Source organism: Camelus bactrianus, chromosome 34 (assembly GCF_048773025.1).
Source record: "Camelus bactrianus isolate YW-2024 breed Bactrian camel chromosome 34, ASM4877302v1, whole genome shotgun sequence".
In the NCBI taxonomy this organism is placed as follows: domain Eukaryota; kingdom Metazoa; phylum Chordata; class Mammalia; order Artiodactyla; family Camelidae; genus Camelus; species Camelus bactrianus.
Genome location: NC_133572.1, coordinates 15,301,088 through 15,325,650, shown reverse-complemented (window position 1 = coordinate 15,325,650; position 24,563 = coordinate 15,301,088). Strand labels below are relative to the sequence as shown.

Here is a 24,563-nt window from a genome sequence, read left to right as displayed (position 1 = left end):
GTGATGTTCAGATTTTGATTTATGAAATCTGACATTTTTGCAGAAATACTCAGTAGAACATGATTCATGACACCCTTCATTCAAACTGGTAATATGATGACACCATCAGACTGTGATAAATTATGTATATTTGATGTCATACCTAACCAGTAAAAAGCTATATAAAGAGGTACTAAAAAATGTTATACATAAAGCAAAATTGAATTTTAAGAAATGTTGAAGGAGGGCAGGAAAAAGAAACCAGAGAAATGAAAAATAGAGAAAAACAGAAAACAGAAAATAAAATTGCAGGCTTCAGCCCTAACATATCAATAATTACATTAAATATAAATGGTCTAATACAGCAAATAAAAGACAAGATATGTGAGAGTTTATTAAAAATGGCATCCAACTGTAATGCTGTCTCTTTATAAATTCTCATCAAATATAATGATATTGGCAGGTTGAAAGTAAAGAAAGGATAAAAATATATCATTCTAACATTAATAAAAATGAAGCAGGAGTTTCTATATAAGTAATAGATAGAGTAGACTTTGAAGCAAAGTAAATTACTAGTGACAGAGAGGGATATAATATGATGATAAAAGAATTGATCTGTCAAAAAGACATGAGAATCATAAATGTATATACACCAAATTACTGAACTGCAAAAAAATGACATATTTGAAAAAAGAATAGACAAATTCACAAATGTAGTTGAAGATCTCAACACCCCTAACTCATCAGTTGATAGAAAACTGGACAGGAAATCAACAGGGATATAGAATACCCTACAGTATCGGTAACCAACAATCTCTAATTGACATTCACAGAACACTCCACTTGACAGCAACAGAACACACATGTGATGATGGAACATATACCATGGTGGACCATGTCCACTATCAGAAAACAAGTTTTGGCAAATTTAAAAGAATTAAAATCATGAAGAATGTATCCTTTGACTACCATGAAGTCAAATTAGAAGTCAGTACCATAAAAATAACATGTAAATCTCTGAACACTTGAAAATTCAGCAACATACATTATAAATAATCTGTGGGTCACAGAGGAAGTCTCAAGGAACATAAAAATACATTGAACTGAATGAAAATTAAAAAAAAAATGTGTGGGTCACAGACATAGAAGTGCTGAGAGGCATGTTTATAGCACTAAATGCATACATTAGGGAAAAGGAAAAGTCTCTAATCAATAATCAAACCTCCCACTTCAAGAATCTAGAAAAAGAAGAACTGAATATACCCAAAGCAAGCAGAAGGGAGGAAACTACCTGCCAACATCAAAAGGGCAATTTGAGTTTACTGGAAACATCTCTACGCACATAAATTTGACAACTTAGATTAAAAAGGACCAATTCTTCAAATCACACAGACTACCACAACTCACCCAATATTAAATAGATAATTTGAATAGCTGCAACTGTTAAGGAAATTGAATAAGTAATTTTAACATTTCAGAAAAAAATCCAGTTCCAGATGGCTTCACTAGAGAATTCTAACGAACACTTAAAGAAGTAACATTTCTACACCATCTTTTCTGGAAAACCATTCATTTTATAATAGTGGGATTATCCAGTGGTATTACCAAAACCTAGCAAAGATAGTTCAAAAAAAAAAAAAAAAAAAAAAAAAAAAAAAAAAAAAGAAAACTAGAGACAAATATCCCTTACAAACACAGACACAGCAATCTTTAACAAAATATTAGCAAATGGAATTCAACAATATCTAAAAAGACGTATATACTTTTACCAAGTAGGGTTTATTCTAGGCATACGTGGTTGGTTCAATACTTGTAAAACTATCAGTGCAATTCAACATGTTAACAGGCTAAGAAGAAACATCACATGATCCTGTCAATTCATGGAGAAAAGTATTTGGTAAAATTCAACACCCATTTATGACAAAAACTCAGAAAATTGAGAATAGACAACTTCAGTTTGGTATAAAGCATCTGAAAAAAACCTCTATAAATTCTGTAACTAACATTAAACATTACTCTTAATGATAAAAGACTGAATTGTTTCCCCTCAGATCAGGAACAAGGTCAAGAATGTCTGCACTCACCACCTTTACTTAATATAATGCTAGAATCTCCAGCCAGTGAGGAGAAAAAAGGAAATTAAAAGCATAGAGATTAGAATGGAAAAAATAAAATTGTCCCTATTTGCAGGTGACACGATTGTTTATGTAGAAAATCCCAAGGAACTTTAAAAAAACTCCCCAAACTAATAGCAAAGTAGTAAGATATAAGATAAATATATAAAAATCACTTGTATTTCTATATAAAAGCAATGAACACTTGACACTAAAATTAAAAATGCAATACCATTTACAATCGCTCAAAAAATTAAATACTTATGTATAAATCTAACAAAACGTGTATAGGACTTGTATGCTGAAAGCCACATAGTACTGATGAAAAGTCTAAATAAATACATACATCATGTTTATGGATTGGAAGACTCACCCTAACAAACATATCAATTCTCTACAAACTGATATGCAAGTTTAATACAATTTCTATCAAAATTCCAGCAAGATTTTTTTTGTAGATATAGACTAGATTATTCTAAAATTTTTATGGAAAGGCAAAGGAATCAGTAAAGCTATACAAATTTTTAAATAATGACCTCTCCCCCAAATATATATATATATAAAAGAATTTTTAAATAGAAGAATTAAGTGGGAAGAATTAATCTACCAATTTCAGGATTTATCATATAGGTACAGTAATCCAGACCATGTGATCTTGGCAGAGGGATACACACATATAACAATGGAATGGAACAGAGAACCCAGAAATTGTCCCACATGAATATATCTGATTGATTTTCTTGGCAGAGGTGCAAGATAAATTCAATAGAGGAAACAACCTTTTCAATAAATGTTGAAGCAGTTGGATATCCATAACCAAAAAAAAAAAAACAAAACCTTGACCTAAGTTTTACAACTTATACAAAAATTAACTCAAAATATTTCAATAACTTAAATTAAAAATTTTACAACAAAATTTTTATGAAAAAATGGAAAATCTTCAAGATCCAAGGCTAGGCAACACATTTTTAGATTTCATTCCAAAAGCATGATTCATAAAAGGAAAAATTGATAAATTGGACTTTGTCAAAATTAAAAACTTTTGCTCTGTGAAAGTCTCTGTTAGGAAGATGAAAAGACAAACTTCAGACTGGGAGAAAACATTTGAAAACTATATATTTTCACTGTTATTAAGGATTAGTATTAAGAATATGGTCTTTCAAAACTCTACAATAAAAATGAAACAGTCCAGCTAGAAAACAGACAAAAGATGTGAAGAAACATTTTCATGGGAGAGGATATATAAAATAATATATAAGCACATGAAAAGATGTTTGACATCATTAATCATTAGAGAAAAGCAGAATGGCTAAAAAAAAAAAAAAGGAAAAAGAAATGGTGACAACACCAAATGCTGGCATGGACTGCAGAAATGGGCTCACTCATGCATTGCTGATGGGGATGTAAAATGGTACAACCATTTTGCAAAACAGTCTGACAGGTCTTTAAAGAAGACTTAACATACAGCTACCATAAAACCCCTAACAGTTGTGCTCCTGGGCATTTATCTCAGAGAAAGGAACACTTACGTTCACACACACACAATGTATACAAATGATTATAGCAGCTTTACTTTTTAGAAAAATTAACTTTTGTTGAAGTATACTTGATTTACATTGTTATGCTCATTTCTGGTGTACAGAAAGTGATATGTATGTCTATATTCTTTTTCATATTCTTTTTCATCCTGGTTTATGACAAGTTATTGAATATAGTTTCCTGTGCTTTACAGTAGAACCTTACCATTGATCTATTTTATATATAGTAGTTTGTATCTGCTAATCCCAAACTCCTAATTTATCCCTCTCTGCCCTCTTTCCCCTTTGGTAACCATAAGTTTGTTTTCTATGTCTGTGGTCTGTTTCTGTTTTGTAAATAAGTTCATTTGTATCATATGTTAGATTCCACATATAAGTGATATCATGTTGTATTTGTCTTTCTCTGACTTAGTATGATAATGTCTAGGTCCATCCATGTTGCTGCAAATGGCATTATTTCACTCTTTTTTATGGCTAAGTAGTATTCCATTGTGTATATACCATATGTTCTTTATCCACTCATCTGTTGATGGACATTTAGATTGCTTCCATGTCTTGACTTTTGTAAATAGTGCTACTCTGAACATTGGGGTGCATGTATCTTTTCAAATTAGAGTTTTCTCTGGATATATGCCCAGGAATGCCAGGAATGGGATTGTTGGATCACATGAGAACTCTAATTCTAGTTTTTTTAAGGAAACCCCATACTGTTTTCTGTAGTGGCATAGCAGCTTTACGTATAATAACCCCAAACTAGAAACAATGCAGTGCCCTTCAGTGGGTGAGTGGTTAGATGATTTATACCATAGAACACTGCTCAGTAATAAAAATAAACGGCTCTTGATATACACAGCAACTTAGATGAAGCTCCAGAGAATTGTGTTGAGTATATAATTTCATTTATATAATATTCTTGAAATGACAAAATTATAGAAATTTTATGTTAGTGGTTTCCAGGGTTTAAGGAGGAGGTGGGGTGGGAGGGCTATAAAAATGCATCCTGAGGGACTCATGGTGATGGAAATGTTCTGTATCTTGGCTTTGCAAGATGCCACCATGGGGGGAAATGGGGTAAAAGATATAGGGGATTTTCTGTCTTGTTTCTGACAACTGTATATGATTCTACAGTGATCTCAAACTAAAATATTTAATTAAAGAAAAAGGCAACCCTCTAATGACTTCTACATTAAAAAGTCTTGACTTGATCCTTTTCAACCTCCTCCTTTCCTGCTTGCTCACTTTATCCTCGTCTCTGCTCAAATGCCACCTTATCAGAGAAGTTTTTCCTTAGTTTCTCTGAAGTAGCCCCACTCCCATCACAGTCTATTTTCTTACTTGGATTTATTTTACTTCTCTCTTTAGAAACAGGCTTGATGCTTTTAAAAATTCCAAGGTTTTAGGATAGGAACCTTAAATTCCCTACTATGCCTCCTTGTTTCCGTGTGTTCTTCTGAAATTTGGTGCATTTGATTTTAAAAAACAAACCAAACAAGCTGATTCATTCTGTTTTCTTTCCGTCTGCTGATGGCTCAGTGTCTGTCTCGACAGAATTTAAGGGTTCCATAGTAGGAGATGTTCTGTATTGTGTTAGGCTCAAGTTTACCACAATCTACTGATACTTCCCCAAACAGCTAAGATTTGAGAGTCGACCTCCTCGCACCATGATTCTGCCTCTAAGTGACTTAGCTCTAATTCTCTTCTAGGCTTTTTCATCTGTCCACGGCGTAAAGACACACTTCAAGAGGATCCTCAGACGTCTTGGACAAGCTTCCCGGCGTGTGGCAGGTATGTGTCCACACACTGAGTGTGCAAGAAATGTAAGTTGTTTTATTCTTCTATAGCTAAATCTAAATCCTCCATTTAACCATGTGGAAGCAATCTGAGGTCCATCTGAGCTCCTGGTCAGGTTATGAGGGTGAGGCTGATGTATCCGCTCCTGGGTGGTCATCTCTCCCTTAGTCACGTGTGTCCTTCCATCCCTTGTCAGTGCTTGTGAGCCATTGCTGAGGGACACCTTGATGTTCCTTCCAGGAGCTTCTGCTCTCCTCTTGGCTTCTTCCAGATACTTCTTGGGCATGCAAAAATATGCTCCTGCTGAACTAGAAGAAACTCTCTGGGGTGGCATAGAGCTCTTTGCTCCTTGGATGCCACTCTGAAGCATGAGGTCCTTGTTCTGTTGCTCCTGAGTCATGCTATTGCATGAGGTCCTTTGCAAAACTGATCTGGTCCATCTCTCTGGACATACCACTTCATCATCTCTAAGGTCCAGCTCAGTCTAAGAAAGACGACCCTTTCCCTCAACCATTATCTTCCAACAACATATTTGGAATTTCTCTCTGTTAACAGTATTTTGAACAAGCACAACTGAGGAAGTCAATCAAAACATGGTTTACTCTTTTTTTCTTGTTATTTCTTTAAAATGAATAGGAGAAGGGGGGTGGGTATTCCCCTCCCTCTGGACAAAACGTAGGTCTCAGGGAGGCTCTTTACCTAATAGGATTACTCTTAGATTAAAAAAAAAAAATTCTCTCCACACTTTAAATCACAAATGTAGTCTGCATTCAGAAATCAGTGTGTCCAATCTTAGACCATCATCATAGCTTGAAAGTTAATGTATCAGATCGTCTCTCCTGCCCTGTCTGAGACCTGTTCTTGGATTGGGCTGTTGCAGTGGGAGAGGGTGTGCTGTCTTCTCTCTCCACCTGTCACCTCCTCGCCAGTGTGCTGGCTGCTAGGGCGAAATGCTGAAGGTTTGAAACATGGGAAAAAAGAGGAAATGAGCGGCTTAGGGATTTTTTTACTTGAACTGGTACTATGTGAAGCCAGCTCCAACTTTCCGGGCCTGGCAGGTGTTTAAAACTGATAATCACTTGGCAGCTTTGGGGGGACTTTAGTGGCTTCCCTGCTGGACCCATCTGGCTTCAACTCTCCTGACTAAGACAGGGCTTCTCCTTCAGCTGTCCACTCCCCACTCAGCTCCTGGTTTTCGGCCAGTCCATTCCACGTGAACTCATATTCAGTGTCTCAGGAATATTTCCAGATGGTCTTCTTGGGCTTCAGGCTGGCTCTCTCATCTGTGGCTCACACCTGCTTCATGAAAATGTGAATCTCATGACCCTCTGAGGGCAGGAGTGGGTGTGGGTACTTCTCAGATTCCAGAGCTGCTCCTGGCCTGACCCTCTTGTCTTCCAGATCTCTAAGGGAGGAGCCAGTCCATTCAGTTTTCCCAACTCCAGGGGACACATCCAAGCTGTCTAAATGATTCTTTTGAAGCCTCTCTAAAGACATAAGAGAGCAGAACTAGCCCCTTCCACCCCTCTTGCTTGGGGTGAGGTGGGACTTGACAGAGGGTAGCAGCTCAGTACAGGAACCTCTTCATAAAGCTTCTCCTCACTTTTGTTCTTTGGTCCTTTACATTCTTTTGTTGGGTTTTAGAACCATCCCACCAGTTCTTATAATTTTTTTAAAAATCTTGATTCTGGTCTGGCTCTTTACTTTGGAATTTCATGCCTGTTCAACAAAGGTGCCTCAGTTGAATCTTCCAATCTAATATCTGGTCACTCCAGTGCCACTAGGAAGAGTTAGGGTGATGCAGGGGAGGGGTAAAGGTTCAGCCACCGCACCCCCAACTTGCTCCTAGATTCACTAATGTCTGTATGGCCTTGACTACCTTATTTTCCACCGAGGTATCTAAATCTCCCCTCAGCTTAGTAAATAAACAGGAGGGTCTCTTCTAAGTCTGTTTTCAGTGCATGAGAATCATTCTGATTTCCCAGAGGGTCTTAGGCTTTTGAAATTCAAAACCCAATAATTGACACTCCTCTATCCCCCGTGCTCCCCTCCTCTGCCAGCTTGTCCTGGTGAAAATCCAAGTGTGGAGTATAGCAATTTGGCTGACTGAATGGAGAAAGAAGCAAGACTCAAGGAAATAAAATAAAATATTATATCCTATATGATAGAAAGTATTGCCTGCCCTCTTTTGAGTATGTACCATGTGATTTTTTAAATCCAGATAATGGCACTGCAGCCTTTATATTAAGGATTTGACATTTGAGGGAACCAGATGTGTTAGTTTGCCAAGGCTCCCCCTGTAACCAAGTACAACAGCTGGGGTGGCTTAAACAATTTATTTGCATTTAGAGGAACTTATTGTCTTGCGTCTGGAAGATGGAAGGCCGAAATTGAGGCATTGGCAGGTTTGGTTCTCTCCTCTCCTTGGCTTGTAGACGGCATCTTCCTCTCTCTTCACATCATCTTTCCTCTATGAGTGGCTGCTCTGTGTTCAAGTTTCCCTTTTACATAAGAACATCAGTTATATCAGACTAGGGCCCACGCTAATGACCTCATCTTAACATAACTAATTCTATCTGCAATGACCCTATTGTTAAACGTCACATTCTGAGATGGTGGGGGTTAGGACTTCAACATGTGAATCTGGGGTGGGGGGGGCACAATTCAACCCATAACACCAGGGTTCAAAGAGACTCAATAATTTGATCGTCACGCAGACCTTGAAATGCTGTTGAGAAGAGTCCGCACCACGACAGTGTGACTCTGAAGCTGCGTTCTGTCTGCGTTCCGTGACTGCACTTCATCTCAGGCGACTCTTGCAGGCAGCCCTGTGCGGCGGGGAGAGCGCTGTCTTTCCTTTATTAAGCAGCCAGACCGGACTGGCTGAGGCATGGCTCCATCCAGGAAAGGAGCTCAGACTCAGACCTAGGTCGTACCATCACGTGGACTCAGAATAGCGCACCTACACAAAGGAGGAACAGGAACGTGCTTGTGGAGAGTTTCAGTCTAGCACCATGGTACCACAGGCCAGAAAATGAATTTACACCTGAACTACAGGTACAGACTGTGCAGAATTCAGAAGGCTCTGTAACTACTTAAAATGGTATCAGTGTGACTTTGGTCACCTTAATCCTATGACCTGTGCTTTGCATTTTTGATATTCTTGACCTGTATTCATATCTAAATATGCCGTGTGTGTGTGTGATCTGCTTCATGGAGAACATACTTAAACAATGTGTAATAAAATGACATATTTAAATCATGCAAAAGAAAAAGGATAAAGGGTTTGCTGTAAAGTTCCTGCAGGCATTTACTGGATAATGGTAATGATAGCTTTACAAAAGAAGGATAAAATATGTTTAGCTTCAATGAGGATTATATTTAGGAGAATTATCAGATTCTTTTGGATATTTTCCTTATAAAAACAATTCTTTAGTGCTTCCTTGGTGGAAGATAGGAATTATAATAGTGATTCTGAAATGTGGCTTCATGCATAAGAACGTAATTTGAGTCTTAATGGTATCCATCACTGTTTTATTCCAGATGGCAAAACATTTTTTTTTATTCCTTTCAGTTAGTGCTTGAAATATGTACCTATGGAAATAAGTCCATTATAAGATTTTTCTTGCCAAAACTAATAGATGCTCACTTACTGAGAAATATGTGTATTGAGAAATATTTAAGAAAAATACACTTTAATGAAGCTGCACTAATGATATTTATTTAGCTAATTGTGTACAGGAATCTAAACACGATTTCAAGTAGACTGTTGGCCATGTAAATAAGCCTGGCACAGGTGTGCAGAGTTTTAAGAGAATTAGATAGCAGATCTAATGAAAATTGGAGTAAGCCTCAAAGAAATGTTTTATTATGAATTAGATTTCCCACTTATAAAGCAAATAATAGCCACCTAACAAAAATATTTTTAAATAAGGGTAAAAAATTGCTAACAATACCAATAACCAAAAGCAGTAACAGTAACCTCTTGATTTATTTGCATCTCTGCCTTTTCCATTCATTTGTCTTCTGAGGATTACTGAGCACTTAATGCAGGCACTTGGGAAATGAAGATGGTGAGGACAAGGTTTCTGCCTTGAAGGAGATTTTTATTTATCAGGGGAAACAGACAGAGTCCGTGTAATGGGTGATAAGTACAATTCTGGAGGAGAGGGGGCCAAAGAACTTGCTGTCAACTCTATTGTCAGGTCTGGGAAGACTTCAACAGGTAAGTTGGGACAGAAATATGAGAAGAAATCCGTTAGCCAGAAAAGAGAAGAAAATACATTTCAGTTGGAGGAAAGAACACCTGCTAAGGTATGGGATGACTGAAATGACATCATACCGAACTGTAAATAATGCAGCAGGTCTGGAGCCATGGAAAATGAAGTTGGAGAAGTAGGTGGAGGTGACATCATGGGAGGATTTGTGCCAATTATCCTGTTGGCATGAAGGTTTTCACATAGGGGAAGGAATATGATTAGAATTTCATTTTAGGAAAATTGATCTTCAGTAATATGATTGCACGGATGGCTTAGAAACTTCAAACCTCTAAAGGTTTGATAGGGAGTCAGATATACAAAAAAGCGGAAATGAAGCTTAAATTAAAAAATGCTTGGCTTGCGTGGGCCTCGAAGAATATTTCAGTAGGGACTCTAAAATGTGTTCTTGTGGTCATGTTTTTATAAAATTTGCCAAAAGTATGAGTTTTTAACTTCAGTTATATATGAGTGCTTTTTCTATATTACTGCCCCCCTGTTGTGCTTCTCTTAATGTTGGGTGGCACTGATGACCCACATTTTGTATTCACAACTTTATCTTTTTCTTTAAAGGGCCCCCAAGTTGTATCAGCTTAGGCGTCACTTTTTAGATCTAGTCCCAAGATGATAAAAGTGCAGGAATCCAGAAGAGAAACGGTGGGTTCTTAAACCAAGACAGTGCTATAGAGTTGAAGTAGAAAAAGATGTGGAAGATTAAGGGGGAGGAATTACTATTAAGTAAAATCAGCGCCTCCTTTTCATTTTACTGTGAGATAAATGTTACCTCCATAGGAATCTGTTTTTCAGGAGGAGTTATTGTGGTCTTTTCCTGGTAGTGATTTAGGAAGTGTTAGGAGGTAATTATAATTCTTTTATGAAAGTAGTTGTACTACACACTCTAAATGCACGCTTACATACCTATATTCTAAGAGCTCGAAATAAGTGAGGCTAAAACAATTTTATAGATCAGATTGTTTTAGACTAGGTGGTAGCAAACTTTCTGATAAGGACCAGATAGCAAATATTTTAGGCTTTGCAGCCTAGGAGGCAAAATTGAGGATATTATGTAAGTACTTTTAAGAGAGCGAAAAGTTGTCCACAAAATTTTTATCGACATAGTTTAAAATACAGTAATAATACAGTAAATTTTGAAAAACAGAAGTCTCATATTGAGAAAAATTGAGTTCTTTTTTGGGAGGTAAGACATTTCACTTAATTGTAGTTCGGTGTTAGTGTTCTCTGTCATCAGATTGATTATAAATGTTCATCCATTAAACCATTCTTATTTCATAGGGAGTGAGCTGGATTTGGATCACAGGCCACACCCCTGTTTTAGCTAATGACATTTATGTCATTTTTTCTGTTAGGCTTTGTCAAAATATTTTGTATGATAATAAGTTTAATTTGTGTTGCATACTTCATTGGAAATTATGACCATCAACAACTTGCAAAATACTCATCAAAATGTGCGTGCTCATGTGTGTGTGTGGTGTGTTACATGTGTGTGGTATGGGCCATTTTACTCTGCATAGCCAGTGGAATTTGGGGTGTATCTGGGGTATCAGCACTGTTACAATGAAGCATTTTGTCTCTTTAGATTAAGAGAGTGGATAAGTGAAACAGGAAACTAGACTTGGCAGGTCCAAGTTGGTCTGTTGGTATCCATATTTGAATGACTTCGACTGTTCCCTGTTGTTGACTTCGAGTTGACTGTAATTGGTTCTGTTCATTAACATCTGTTTCTTCTAAAATTTTTTAACTTTTTTTAATTGAGTTGTAGTCATTTTACAATGTTGTGTCAAATTCCAGTGTAGAGCACAATTTTTCAGTTATACATAAACATATATACATTCATTGTCACATTCTCTTTCACTGTGAGCCACCACAAGATCCTGTATATTTCCCTATGCTTGCTTCTTCCAGCTTTTGAGGCTTTGGTTTTAGCTTTGCTGTTGCTCAGCAACTTTCCAAAAAGTCTTAATTCTTCCCCTATCCTCCCTCAGAAACTTCATGTCTTGAAATATTTTTTATAATTCACATTTCATTCTTTAAGGATTTTTGTGGCAAGGCCACCCAGTTGCAACAGTTCCAAGAAAGTAAAGGAGGAAGAAAGAAGGAAAGAAACAAAAGGAAAAGATATGAAAATTTAAAAAGCTAAGAAGCAGATTATTTCACCCACTTTAGAGACTGGAACATCTATCTCGAAAGTTTCAACTGGAATTTGATTCCTAAATCAAAGACCAATTTTTCCTTTAAACTCTTAATGAACAGTTTGAGAAGTCTATTAAAACTTGGGTGAATTTAGCTACTTTCATGAAGATTGGGTTTAAGAACTGACCATTGGACTGCAAGTATATGTTTTATCTTTTTAGTCAATATGGGTGCAAAGAATTAGTATCTTTCTAATGTATATTCAAAGATAATTCAAATAAGTGAACTCAATATGAAAACCTTATCTTATTGGGGGGGATGGCTCAGTGGTAGAGCACATGCTTGGTGTGCACAAGGTCCTGGGTTCAATCACTAGTGCCTCTGTTAAGGAGAAAAAAAATATATATATAAAAAAAGAAAACCTTATTTTAAAAAATACAGAAAACTTTTCTTACATTATGAGTACATAGAATATTTTGATTGAATGTTGTGTTTAGTGGAGAAATGTGCTACACGTGTTTATACAACACGCATAAGCTATGTATAATTTTTAGAGATAATGTGTTACTAGACTGCAATTTGTATGTTTCTGAGAGTCAGCACAGGAGAAAAATTCCATCAAAATTAAAGTTTGGTATTACTTTCTTCTCTTATTTACTTCCATAGGCTCTTTGGAAAGCAAGGTTCCAAATGTGTATTTCCACAGTCTTACTTAGTGTGCTCTTCTCAACAATTATCTTGTTTTTTAGCTGCTGAAATATGTGACAATTAAAAAAATTTTGTTTAATTCCACATTTTGTTTATACTTTAGATGCAGAAGGCCTTTGCTTTTTTAGAAAATTGGTACTAACAATTTTATAATTCCAAAAACATAATTTGCTCCAAAACAGCATTCTTTTGTATTTTTTTACTGCATTCTTCAATTATTGTTAATTACCAATTGGACTCACTGTGTCTTAAAATAAAATTCCTTTAATAGATATTTATAATCACAATTATTGACAAATATCTGATATTTGTTATTCAAAAAACATTTGTTCAAATAGAAAATAAGTAAATTATTTCACCAGAGGCAAAAATGAGCCTCAGGGCCCTTCCTTCTATGAGTTCTTTCGAGGTTTGGGGAAAAGCTGTAGGCAGTGTGTTCAGATAATCATACGTTTTGTAAAATGTGCGATCTAAACTATTTTAACTGCAGTCGTTTTTGACCAGTGCCTCCACTTTCGTCTCCGTCCATTCCTTTTCTGTTTTGTGGTGGCATTGGCGAGACCGTGGCTTTGTTTTGGTGGTAGTGTGGGAGGTCTACCAAAGGGCAGTCAAACTGGTGATACAGTGATTTTAAATTAAATGAGATATAGTTATGTTGTTGGCATGGACTTCCAAGTATAGTGAAGTTACTGGTGACAGTCCGCTTTATCAATTTACTGGAGCCTTGTGACACTCAGGTGAGGAGCCAGAGGCCACATTGTCCTATGGATACGTCGGTCCTGCAGCACTGACCCCTGATGTGGGTGGGGGGAGAGGAGAAATGAGGTTTGAAATATACAGAGACTTCTCTGTGGAAAACCTTTCTTGTTGTTAGATGTGTAATGTTATAAACAGAGGCTATGGTTTGTATCAATGCCCAGTCACAATAGAAGTTCTCTTCTGTTAGGAATTTAATGAATAATGCACTTCATACTATTATTAAATCATTGTGTAATTTTTATTTTTTGATGACTATTTCATAAGTAGAATTTCTCAAATATCTGTGTTTTTAGGGCACAAATTCATAGCAGTAATACAGGCAGCAAGGATCACTGTGTTGTGCAGTTGCGTGTTTTCTGAATCCCAGTTATGACTAGTTAAGAACACAATTTGATTAAACATACTAGATAGAAGAATGGATTTTGAAAGTGATACATTTACAAAGAGGCAGTCAAAGAGTGTGCAGCCAATGACTGGAGGGAAAAAGCATTAGAGAGGTGTGGTCAGGGAGCTAATTAATATGAATATAATTTTTTTCCAGCTTTTGTGATGTTTGTGACACTTCTCAACACTTTAAAGTAGTAATTTCTTGGGATTTTTCCACTGTAAATCAATATTCACTTTCTTGTTAAATCAAACATTTTAATTTGTGTTCTGTATCTAAAACTGCATAAGCTTTAGGCCCCCACAAAAGCTGAATCTACAGAATAAATATTTATTAAGTACTTAGATGTCATGAAGGTAAGGATTGCTTTTAACCCAGCATAGAGCCCAGCATATATTTGTCACTTATTATGTGTTTGGAGTTGAACACGTCTCCGTAATAACAATTAGTTATTTTTGTTCAGTGATGACTGGTACTTTATGTGGACATTAGGTAATATCTGTAAGCTGTAGCTAAGAAGCATTTCTACCTTCTCAGGATCTTAAGGTGATGAAATCATCCATTCTCCAAAGCATTTTCTTAGGGGTGAAAAACTGCTAAAAGTGCTTTATTTAAGCAGGGATTTGAGGTATGAAAATAATATTTACTTTATCATTTCCCTCAATCACCTTTTCTGGTTTAACTTGTCAAAAAAAAGGAATGAAGGAGAGGGGAGGGAGGAATGAGGAGGGGGAGAAAGAGAGAGAGAGAGACTCTCAGAAGTCCAAAGACTCTGTGGTTGCATTGGATTATAATGTAATGGTAGGAGAGCCTTTGGCCAGGACACAATTAGCACTCTCAGGAAAGGAGCATAGTACTATTACGGCTTTCTGTACAGAAGTCCTTCCAAATAGTAAGTTTCAAACAAGAATTTATGTAGCCAGTGCATTTGTTTTGGGACAATGGTGTCTACCTGTTTTCAACAACTCCTTGTCACAACAGGGCAGTACTTACAATGTTTCAAGGAGTTAAGCCCAACATCTTCCTTTGGAAAACACATTTTACATTTGATCATTTTAGCTCCCTGACAAAAACCTTGTGTGCTTAGCATCTCTGTGCTCTACCATCTTCCAGTGGTACCTGGAGATTTAGGCATACTCTACACAACATACAGCCCCTTCTGAAAGCATCCATTTAGGGGACACAAATGGGCAGGTCTTCACAAAGATGTGTCTAGGGTGACTGTTCCTCCGTCGTTCACCTGATGGCTTCTGGGTGTATTGTTGGATGACTTAAAAAGCGTTAGCTGGAGGAATCCTGAGCGTGGATGCGTGGGCAAGCAGTGTGTGCCAGCACCAACAGGGTTAACCAGACTTGCCAGCATGAACAATGGAGACCGGGCAGCTCTAAATGAAATGAGCTGAATATTTCATTCGGCCACTCAGCTGCCTGCTCCAATTGCCTCCTTTACTAAAATAAGAGCTTAATCTAAAGTGACAACAACATCAGTTTCTGTGTGCTCCAGTCACACTGAACATGACTTCCTTAACATAAACACTATTTACATGGACCGTCTGGATGTAGCAGGGAAGCAGGAGCGTGCCCAGCTAAGACACAGGGTACAATGAAGGACGAGAAGCAGGCAGCTGAGAATTAACATCCGCAAATGAAAGCCTGACCCTCAGAGGGCATGTCGCTGATACGTTTTAAAATGAGAGAGCATTGCACCAGTAACCTTAGCCTTTGTAAAGACTATGCCATTTAAAATAAAATAGCACCTTTTCAGTTTAGATACTTAACCAAATGCATTATGTCTGACCCATTTTCCAACTTAGGTGACACGAAAGGATGGATCCCTTGCTGCAATTATTAGAATCTTTCAAACCATTGCAACCAATAACCTCCCTCTCCAGACTCCTTCTCATAGCAGCCTGACTTCTTTGAGATAAAGAGGGCATCTCGCTCAGTGAGGGCAGGGCAGGCAGAGATGGCAGGGGAGTGGGAGGGAAGATGTGACCTTTGAACTCAGGGCTTGATGTCAGTGCTATAGCAGTGCCAAAGAAATCCCTGTTTGAGAGTAGTTTTCAGCTTGAAGGTTCTGGAAGATTAGAAGCAGGGGTGTGACAGGGTCCACAAAATAACACAAGTTCCTTCTTTCGAGTACCCCAGACTGGGTAACGAGGGAGATAGAAATCCTGAATATGCATTATTGATGGTTTATTTCCGCAAGGAGGATGCTGTGGCATTGTTTCATCATGCTAGCCACCCTCTGTGAATTTTAAGGGTCACAAAATGTAGACATATTTAACTTAACCTTATTAAAATTATTGACAGTCAGTGGAGTTTGGTGGTTTTTCCATCAGCTTCATAGATAAGGGAAGTAAGGCACAGAGAACTTGCTCCTACACCTGAAGTCACACAGAGGATCAGAGAGCAAGAGGGAAAGAATTTTGGGGGGGGGCCAGTTATTTCTACTTCCTTTAGTTTAACATTAGTATTCTCATTTCTCTTAAAACTTTCCTTGACTGAGCCTTATAGAAGGCTGGTACCAGGCATTGATTTGTGGCTTCTGGGCTCCATAGACCTGAGGCTGCTGACAAAAAATGGTAGCTTTTTTTTTTTTTTTCAAATACAGTTCTGTGTTATCTGTTCGCATCGTCCAGGATGTGCCTGAGTGAGCATCCCTGCAGTCCCCACCCCTGTGGTGGTACATTTTAGATAAAGCTCTTATTCTCTGCAGAAGAAAGAGAATGATCATTTGAAACAAGTTTCTTTTTTAAGAAAGGTATCATGAGTGACAGGAAGAAAAGTGGGAGGGTCATCCATACCGTGCTGGCCTTAGCAGAATGCTCATTAATCAGCAGGCATTTATCGAGAATCTGTGAGGTCATCAATCATTATTTTAGGGGAGAGAAAATTGTCTCTGGCCTCTTGAAGCCCACCATCTAGGGAAAAGGTTTGTCATAATTTAGGGGTAGAAAAAGACTTTTAGACTTCTGTAGAAAGCCTGTAAGAATATCATGGTTGTGAAACCATATAAATACTGTTTTTTGTGGTTTGAAATAATGCATAACTACTGTGCTTTCATCTTCATTTTTAACTTAAGGGAAACGTGAACAAGGTGATGCCTTTTGGCTCATCCCTTAATGAGCGCTGACCAGCTCTCTCAGGTGCTACTGTAGATGTGTCCCCAAAAGGGTTACACATGTTTTCACACAGTCTGACGGGGAATCTGACCCTTGTACAAATATCAATCGCACAACTTGGTGAGTGCCTTAATAAGGGACGTACCAAATGCCTGAGAGCAGAGGAGAGGTGGAGATAACCACACCTGCCCTGCGACAGGGCACAGGAGGAGGCTTCTCCAGATGACAAGGACCTTGACAGCTGTCCTCAGTAGTAGCCAGCTCTTCAGCTTGGTCTGGACAGTCAACAGATGTCAGCTGGGAATGGCAACACCCATGGGAATGGGGTTCCTGCACAACTTAGGCTTTGAGGCAGCCTCTGCACAGGCTAGTAAAATCAGTAGCATTTGCTGAAGACCAGTGGGAAGCTGATCTGTGCTCGGCACGTCTCTGTCCTGTGCCTTGGCTTCTCTCAGCTACAGTAAAGGTCTCGACGACCTCTTTTTCTTTCTCATGTGAGGGTAGACTTGCCTTCTCTTGGGCTGTCTCTACCCTTTGTTGCCTCTTAGTATGAAGGGGCGTGATTCGTCAGAGAGAGATGCAGAGTTTCTCTTGTTGTAAGTGATAAAACCCATATTGTAGAATTTCAGGGTTTTAATGAGAAAATACTTGGAGATAGACTCAGGCAGTCAACTATCTCTTCCATTTTCTTTTAGTCACCCTTCTCCCAATTAATTAATGGTGGTCAGAGGCTCAGTTCTGAAATACTATTGTATATCATTGACTAAGCCACTCATAGTTGTATGTCTTCCCAGTGCAGGACATTTTAAGAATATTTTGCCACTCTTAACTTCATGTAGGTGCATGTAAACCATTGCCTGTAAATTTAATCATAAAACCCTTTCCTCCTTTTCTATTTTCATCTTAAACTTCTAGGGAAAGATGAATTTGTTGCAAATGTTGGATTTGGTCTTATCTCTTCTTTCTTTTTTTGAAGATGAGGGACAAAATTTCTTTTATGCTATAGTACAAGACAGTACTGTGTCATAATTTTTTAAAGAATGGGAGATTTTTGCCATTTTGAAATACGATCTCCATACTGAGTTATCAGTTTTCGTGAAGACGATCATGTTTTAAAACATAATCCAGGTATAAGTTTATGTATCTCAGAAGTTGCTGTTTAATCATGTAGTGCTTTTATTGTAAGTTTTACATGGTTAATTACTAGCCCAGGAAGGAACTTTTCACATCCCATCATTCAGACATCTAGTCATTGGGGGAGGGGCAGGGGCGAGTGGTAGATTCAGTAGGTGACCCTCAAGCTGTTTATCCTCCAAGCCCTTCCAACACTGTTTTCTATAATATCGGGTTGTCATTCTGTTATCTCTGACCTTTATTGCCCTGTAAATGCATCCCATTGGCAAGACCACAACCCCAAAAGTCAGCGTCGTGATTTTGCAGCAGCTGTTGCTGCAGAAGGTAAATGCCGTGCAAATATTGATGAGCTTGCTAATTTGTTTAGGAGACAGAATTTAGAATGGGGAACAGGATTTGTCTGCTAGCTGTCATCATCCATCAGCCCCAGGCTGCCCCAGGCAGTGGGTTTGCTTTTTGCCAGCTTCTAATTTTGCTTTATTTTTCCTTAGCTTCAATCTACTTTATTCATTTATTATAATTGGGAGAGTGGTGGCTGAGATAGGGGAAAAAAATACTCATAGCCCACACTCGAGATTGAAGGCTCTCATCTGCTGTGGTTCCCTGATATCAGCGGATTCAGGCTGGACCTGTTGGTCTGTTGATTGATCGAGTTAGTGAATGAAGACTGTGCTCTCACACGGGGGTCCTGTAGCACAGTGTGACTGGAAGACTTGACAAAACTGCCCTCAGTCCTATGTGTTTCTCCCTGTTTCCATCAAGATCAGAATTTATATGATTAGATTTGTTTCTTGGGGGTTCTCATTCAATTTATTAAAAAAAATTGTTTTGAGTGCTCACAGTGTGTTGGTTATTATTATAGATGGCTGCATATATAATGGTGAACAAGACAGAAAAAACCTTGCTCTGAAAGTGTTCAGATTCTAGGGGTGAAGATAGAAATAAGCAAATAAATGTGCAGTACTTCCTGATAGTGATAAACTGAACGAAGGAAGTAGAGTCGAGTCATTAGTAGGGTCGAAAGTGCTATTCTTGATGATACCTGAGACCTGAGGGATGACAAGTCACGCGAAGGTCTATGGAGAGAGTCGGTCTGGAGAGAAGTCGCAGAAGAGAAAGAAAGAAGCCTGTCATCAAAGAAGACGTAGGATTCAGAGAAATAAAATTTGCCTACTTAATTTTACTGACTGTGGATATTAGCCTGACTTTCCTTCTTAGTTTAAGAGGACAGTAAAAAAAAAGATGGCACTTTAATATTCTTTCTAAGAAAATTAGAGTTGGCTTTCATGACACAGGAAACATGTTGAAAAAGTGTGTGTTCTCTCCCCTGTGTGTTCCACCAGGACCCCATTCTGGGGTGAGAGGGGGAGTGATGCAGCCCCCACGTAACCCATCTGACTCTGTGCCTGTCCAGAAGGCAGGCTTTGTGCCACATCTCACTCTGTTTGTGGAGACGGGATCTGCAGGGATGGGATGAACAAGATGATGAACAAGGCGTGAAAAGAGAGTGAAAGGTCCCTAGAAGGACCATATAATGGAGGGGCTGTATTCAGCAACCCCATGGGTTGCAGGCTACTTAGACTGGTGACTTTAGAGAGGTTACTTGATAAGTTGTGGTTTTCAAAGATTGGTACTTTTACTTGGGTCCATGTTCTATATCTACTACATTAAATATATAGCAATATAATCATTTACATGGTCCAGTGTCAAAATACAGAAATGAAGATGCTCGTCTACAACTGTGGACAACATCCAAGCACACCACCAATATGCCCTGCCATCTTAAATGGATGGAGAATTTGGAAGAAATGTTCAAGGCTGTGGAAGTATATTTTTCTATTTATTTTGATTTATTTCTGGACATCCAGACTGTATTTGATAAATACTTGATGAAAGTCTTCTTGGATTTTTCAGAAATTACCTTATTTTTCTCCCCTCAGTATTTTGTACAGTGAATCTTACTGTTTACCAAGGGCCAATAGTTTTAGATTATTTGTTCTTTATTTCTGCAAGTACTATTTTAATTTTTATTAACTTGCAACTCAGATTATTGTGAGTTCATTGTAATGGATGGCATTGTACGGGTGTAGGCTGTTGATTTTGGTGTAAGACACTTGGTATGAGATTATGGTTCAGGTAGGCATTTCCTAATTAGGTTACAAGTATGCAGGACTTTATCAGTTTTTTCCAATTCAAACCTTGTTTTAGTCTTTGCTGTTGCTTTTAGGTTTCACATTGAAGGAGAAGAAATTTCTCTATTTATATAGTTTTTTCTTCCAGGAGACATTTGGCTTTAGCATAAGAAATATTTATGAATAACATAGGGTTGACGCTAGGATTAAATTATTTGGTAAGTGTAAAACATTATGCAGGGCCTGGTGCGGTGTAAAACTAATACACGAGGCCTACCGCACAGTTAAGTCTTAATAACAAATAGCTGTGGTCGTGGTGATGCTGATACTGATTGTAAAGTACTGTACCCAAAGTCAGTTTTACCTAATGAATTAGGGGGAAAGTCAGTATTTGGTAAGTAGTTTAAAACCTTTTATCTTTCTAATTTGTTTTTTGAATTCTACATGCTTCTTAAAGATAAAACATGAAACTTTTAAAATGTACTCATGAGGTCTCATCAACAGACCCTCAGAAACACGTGTGTGTAAGTTTCCTTGTCATTCCTGAAAAAAAGTGAGATGTCATATATCCAAGGATGGTGTTTCATATTTGTTCTTCTGGATCATCTAAACTCTAGTCATACATCAAGTCAGACCACCAAACCTGAGGCTATTACTTTAGCATTCGTTACATATGTTGACTGTATGAATTTAGCTGCTTGTGGTTTATCAGTGTATGAGGAACTTTAAGGAATTGTCTCTATTTAAAAATCAAGTGGCCATATGCAAATTTCTGTACTTTTTGAAAGCGTTATTAAAGATACTGCAAATTCTGTCATACCTTTCAAATAAGGACTATGCAACCACAAAAAAAGAATGAAGTAATGCCATTTGCTGCAACATGGATGAACCTAGAGATGATCATACTAAGTGAAGTAAGTCGTAGAAAGAACACTTATATGTGGAATCTAAAAAGTGACACAAATGAATTTATTTACCAAATAGAAACAGAGACATAGACATAGAAAACAAACATGGTTACCAAGGGGGAAGTGGGGGAGGGATAAATTAGGAGTTTGGGATTTTCAAATATTAACTACTGTATGTAAAATAGATAAACAATAAGGTCCTACTGTATAGCACAGGGAACTATGTTCAATATCTTGTAATAACATATAATGAAAAGAATATATATATATATATATATATATAAAATGAATCACTTAGCTGTACACCAGAAACTGACACAACATTGTAAATCAACAGTACTTTAATTTAAAAAAGACTTAAAACAAACCCCTTTTAGTGGTAAGAGCTAGGAAAATTTGGTTTGGGAATATAGTTTTTTTTTTTTTTTAACATTGTAAACGTCTTTCCTAAGCTCCATACACACGTATCCCAATGGCGGTTCTCCTTGGCACATGTGCATGAGCTCCTCGCACCTGCTCCCCTTGGAGCCTTCCCAGTAAAAGGAAAATCCATCCTTCCCATTGCTCAGACCCCAAATCTCTCATCATCATTGATTCTTCTCTTTCACTTATAGTCCGCCTAACCCCTGGGCAAAATTCTGTCAGCACTACCTTCAAGATAGTTCCAGGATCGGAGCCCCTCTCCTCATCTCCACTTTCCACTCTGGTCCAAGCCACCATCACTTCTGCTTGTGGCCAAAGACTCCTAACTGGGCTCCTGACTTTGTTCTCCTTCCGTCCGTTTGCCTGTGGCAGCCAGGGTGAGCCTGGACTGTGCAAAGCACCGGAGTCAGGTTGTCTGCTCCGGACCCTGCAGTGGCGTCTTTCCTCAGGGCAGTCCTCACTGTGCCCTGCAAGGAGTAGAGCAGCGCCTCCCCCCTCCTTGCTGACTTGTCCTTGTGCTGCAGCCTCCTCGCCCCGCCCCGCCCCACCCCGCCCCACCCCGCCCACTGCTCTTTCTCCGACACGCTGGGCACCGCCCCTCGTGGGGCCTTTCACCCCGCGGGGCTCCCTCTGCCTGCAGGGCTCTTGCTCAGGACACCGACGGACACCAGGTGACTCATCCCAGGACTTCCTGCAGGTCTTGCTTGACTCAAATGGCACCTTCTAGGTTGGGCCTTTCTTCCCTTCTATCTGAAGTTTCCTATAGTCCTCCCCTAAACACTTTCTGTCGTCCCTGGCTTTCCTTTTTCTCCTCAGCATCTCCCTAACTAACACTGTGTCTCCGTATTCATGTATTTGGCCTGTCGTTTGTCTGTATGACTAGACTGTTAGCTGCACGAGGGCAAGGAGCTTGATCTGCCTTGTCCCCTGCTCTGTATCTAGAGCCCAACATAGCTCCTGGCAAGTGGAGACATTCAATAAGTATATGTTGAATAAATGAATAATTTAAGGTGGATTTTGGCTGGTGCTCTGTATTGATGGCTGGAGACGGCATAAATAACGCACAGTGTTTTCTTCTTGAATTCCATGTAGACAGCTTTGGGGTTAAAGTCAAGTTATTTTAAAATTATTTGTTTTCATTTCTGCTCTCCCTGAAGTACGTGTCTGCTTTGATAACTATCTATCTTGTCCCTGTTAATTAAACACATGTCTTTTAAATGTATTTATCCAACTTTTTTGAATACCACACTGTGCAGGACAGTGTATCAGGCTCTTAAGAGACATGGTCCACCTTTTGAAGGACACTTTAATTTAGTTAGTGGGGCAAGACTAGCAAATAATCCAGATAGAAGGGCTATTTTCAAATATCAGAGAGGGCTGTTTAAGGAGGATTCATAGAATCCCAGTTGAGATTTTTGAGAAAAATATGTTCTCCTTCCTCGCACAGGCTCTATAAATTGGGGTACATGACTTGATTATATTAAACAGGATTCTCCAAGTGAATTCATTAATTCACACAACTGCCCACTAAGAACCATGAATTTAATAGTCTTGTGTGTGTGTATTGTGCTTTCGAACAAACACACCTGACACGTTTATCAGGGCTTCCCTAGTACACTTTTACTGTAATTTTAAAGTTCCCCAACTTAATTAAAGAAACATTCCTGAATCTATCAACTTCAGGGTAATGATCTATATTAGTATTAAAAATAAACACACATATTTAATTATACCAGTTTGCTCTTTAAGAGATGGGATGTTTTGGTTGCTTGTCCGGGACAAGCACTTGCAAATCAGTTAGTTTAATTTTCAGGTTGTCAGCGAATAAAAACTGCTATCTAATCTGCAACAGTGTCTGGCTTTTGGGGCATCAGTTGTGGCCAGACTGCCCTTTACCATTTGTAGCTGAATGGGTGTTTATGTGCTTCCTGAGGTACGGTTCTCACACCGGTAATGCATGCCTTCCAGAGGCTGGACTGCTCTTGTGCATTTGTGTGTGTGTGTGTGTGTGTGTGTGTGTGTGTGTGTGTGTGTTTGTGTGTGATGGCCATCTCAAGTATAAATTACACTAGTGCAGAGTCTGAAGACTAATTTTTCTCAGCCTGTTGCATACTGCCCTATAGATGTCCGCCTCCTTGGAAGTTTTACTTGTTTCAAACTTTGCTGGAAATTCAGGGATTTTCTGATGAGTTGCCTGTTACTGAACAGACTTAGAAATGCAAAACTCTTAGTGTATTTTCCTTGTTCATCTTTATATTTGGGGAAAGCTGGGTGTATAAACGATGCAGTGTAAACAATTTGATATCATTATCATTTTGGCTGTGCCCATCAAATTCTTTGGTTGCCTCAGTTTACTTTCTTGTCCATTCAGCTTTCCTTTTAAGAAAATGTCAAGAGGATGGGACGATTAAACTACTCACCCTTAAATATAAAAACTTCATGAGTCGCTGGTAGGGCACGGGGTTTGTCTCTGGGTTCTACGAGCTAGATGCACACTAATTTACTAGCGCTGGAACCAAATGGGTTGAAAATCCTTGTTTTCCCACCAGATGGGTTATTTTAAAATATCACAAAACTTCTGAGGTTATTTACATTACAAATGTGCTGCTTCACACACATCAAGAATTGAGTACCATGTTTTGACAGTAACTCCTTTATGAAATTATATGTTGCGCAAGTGGAGTAAAATTCAAGTCATTCTCAAGGGAGCAGGCTTATGAATCTGGATGAGGTCACACCTCTTTAAAGATGCAGTTTGATAATCCGACATCAAAACAAAGGAATTCTGTTAATCCTCTCACAAAAGTGCAAATTGCTAATCAGATCCCTGGGCTGGGCTGGCAGCTTGGTAAACAATGAGCTTGGCAGAAGAGCAACTTTGGGCGGATAGATAGCTGAGAAGCTTGGGGTACCAGCGTAGCCCCTGCGTTAGCCCAGTTGGGCCCGTTGTTTCGAAACAATCGCGGACGTCAGTGGGGGAGGTTCTTGTGGTTCTTGTGTGCCCCTGCTTTTCTCCTTCCATGTTAATGATGATGCAAATCAATCTTCCTGCCTCTAATTTCACTTCACGGGTGTAGAGGCTACTGTGCCCCTATATTCTTTTCACTTGGATGCATGTGTCTTTTGAATTTCATTACGCATTCCTCTACAAGCCCAGAGG

General features: G+C 38.5%; 1 protein-coding gene across 7 annotated transcripts in view; it reads left to right on the top strand.

Annotated features, from left to right (window-relative positions):
• SOX5 (SRY-box transcription factor 5) overlaps nt 1–24,563 on the top strand; it is a 903,293-nt gene that overhangs the window by 128,320 nt on the left and 750,410 nt on the right. For 5 of the 7 annotated variants that reach the window (XM_074357827.1, XM_074357824.1, XM_074357826.1 and 2 more), the window contains exon 2: nt 5,335–5,416. The gene's annotated coding sequence lies outside the window, so the exon portion shown is untranslated. Of the gene's footprint in view, nt 1–5,334; nt 5,449–24,563 lie in introns of all 7 variants that reach the window. The other 2 variants (XM_074357830.1, XM_074357825.1) reach the window with 1 other exon arrangement.